Below are 2500 nucleotides of genomic sequence, written 5' to 3' on the forward strand. Positions count from 1 at the left end.
ACGTGCAAATCGATCGTCGGAGCTGGGTATAGGGGCGAAAGACTAATCGAACCATCTAGTAGCTGGTTCCCTCCGAAGTTTCCCTCAGGATAGCTGGTGCTCGTACGAGTCTCATCCGGTAAAGCGAATGATTAGAGGCCTTGGGGCCGAAACGACCTCAACCTATTCTCAAACTTTAAATGGGTGAGATCTCCGGCTTGCTTGATATGCTGAAGCCGCGAGCAAACGACTCGGATCGGAGTGCCAAGTGGGCCACTTTTGGTAAGCAGAACTGGCGCTGTGGGATGAACCAAACGCCGAGTTAAGGCGCCCGAATCGACGCTCATGGGAAACCATGAAAGGCGTTGGTTGCTTAAGACAGCAGGACGGTGGCCATGGAAGTCGGAATCCGCTAAGGAGTGTGTAACAACTCACCTGCCGAAGCAACTAGCCCTGAAAATGGATGGCGCTGAAGCGTCGTGCCTATACTCGGCCGTCAGTCTGGCAGTCATGGCCGGTCCTTGCGGCCGGCCGCGAAGCCCTGACGAGTAGGAGGGTCGCGGCGGTGGGCGCAGAAGGGTCTGGGCGTGAGCCTGCCTGGAGCCGCCGTCGGTGCAGATCTTGGTGGTAGTAGCAAATACTCCAGCGAGGCCCTGGAGGGCTGACGCGGAGAAGGGTTTCGTGTGAACAGCCGTTGCACACGAGTCAGTCGATCCTAAGCCCTAGGAGAAATCCGATGTTGATGGGGGCCGTCATAGCATGATGCGCTTTGTGCTGGCCCCCTTTGGGCGAAAGGGAATCCGGTTCCTATTCCGGAACCCGGCAGCGGAACCGATACAAGTCGGGCCCCTCTTTTAGAGATGCTCGTCGGGGTAACCCAAAAGGACCCGGAGACGCCGTCGGGAGATCGGGGAAGAGTTTTCTTTTCTGCATGAGCGTTCGAGTTCCCTGGAATCCTCTAGCAGGGAGATAGGGTTTGGAACGCGAAGAGCACCGCAGTTGCGGCGGTGTCCCGATCTTCCCCTCGGACCTTGAAAATCCGGGAGAGGGCCACGTGGAGGTGTCGCGCCGGTTCGTACCCATATCCGCAGCAGGTCTCCAAGGTGAAGAGCCTCTAGTCGATAGAATAATGTAGGTAAGGGAAGTCGGCAAATTGGATCCGTAACTTCGGGATAAGGATTGGCTCTGAGGATCGGGGCGTGTCGGGCTTGGTCGGGAAGTGGGTCAGCGCTAACGTGCCGGGCCTGGGCGAGGTGAGTGCCGTAGGGGTGCCGGTAAGTGCGGGCGTTTAGCGCGGGCGTGGTCTGCTCTCGCCGTTGGTCGGCCTCGTGCTGGCCGGCGGTGCAGGATGCGCGCGCCTGCGCGGCGTTCGCGCCCCGGTGCTTCAACCTGCGTGCAGGATCCGAGCTCGGTCCCGTGCCTTGGCCTCCCACGGATCTTCCTTGCTGCGAGGCCGCGTCCGCCTTAGCGTGCTCCTCCGGGGGCGCGCGGGTGCGCGGATTCTCTTCGGCCGCCATTCAACGATCAACTCAGAACTGGCACGGACTGGGGGAATCCGACTGTCTAATTAAAACAAAGCATTGCGATGGCCCTAGCGGGTGTTGACGCAATGTGATTTCTGCCCAGTGCTCTGAATGTCAACGTGAAGAAATTCAAGCAAGCGCGGGTAAACGGCGGGAGTAACTATGACTCTCAAAGCCCACCTGATGCGTAATATATGGACCCTCTCGATTCACCCCTCAGCATCCTTGTGATGTCGGGTGGATGATGGTTCAATTAGCCTCTCGGTGGGAAATCCTAGCTCTGGCCTTCAAGTGGCGGGAGTCGTGAGGGTGCTGCGGAAGGTTTCGCGTAGGTGTACCTTTCCAGTATCCCGACCGACAGAGCAGGGTGCTTTTTCGGGCTTGGGGGTTACCTCCCCCCCTGCCTTTGTTACAGCTGGTGCAACTAACAGAAGCAAACGTGGTACCAGGCCTCCCGCTGGAGCGCCTGTGCCAGCTGATGAGCCAGCCAACCAGCCAACCGGTGCGGGTCGAGCGCTGCTCCCCGCCATCTGCCCTGACTGTATGCGGTCCTTCTCCACCAAGACCGGACTTGGTGTCCATCGGCGTCGCGCCCATCCGATTGCTGCTAATGCTGAGATCAAGACCGAGAGGAAGAAGGCCAGGTGGTCCCAGGAAGAGCTCCTGCGTTTGGCCCATGCAGAAGCGACTCTTGCCACCCAGGGTTGCAGATTTTTAAACCAGGAACTTGCAAAGGCCTTCCCCGAGCGTACGCTGGAATCAATTAAGTGTCAGCGTAAAGCGCAGCCCTACAAAGACATGGTGGCGAATTTTGTCACCGAGCTCACTAGCGTGGATCGCGGCCTTCAGGGTCCTCCTAGCGAGCCTGCAGTCAGTCATTCTTTGTCACAGTCTCCACCTCAAGGGGAAGATGTTGACCTAGCCATCTGGTCATTTGTAGTAGAACTTCCCCAATCAGACCGCCGATTCCGCTCGCTTGATGATCTCGTGGCTCTGGG

The 2500-nt window shown here is 58.4% G+C and overlaps 1 pseudogene; it reads left to right on the top strand.

Moving 5' to 3' along the window:
- LOC124771712 overlaps positions 1-2500 on the top strand; it is a 7746-nt pseudogene that overhangs the window by 1206 nt on the left and 4040 nt on the right.

Source organism: Schistocerca piceifrons, unplaced genomic scaffold (assembly GCF_021461385.2).
Source record: "Schistocerca piceifrons isolate TAMUIC-IGC-003096 unplaced genomic scaffold, iqSchPice1.1 HiC_scaffold_936, whole genome shotgun sequence".
NCBI lineage: Eukaryota > Metazoa > Arthropoda > Insecta > Orthoptera > Acrididae > Schistocerca > Schistocerca piceifrons.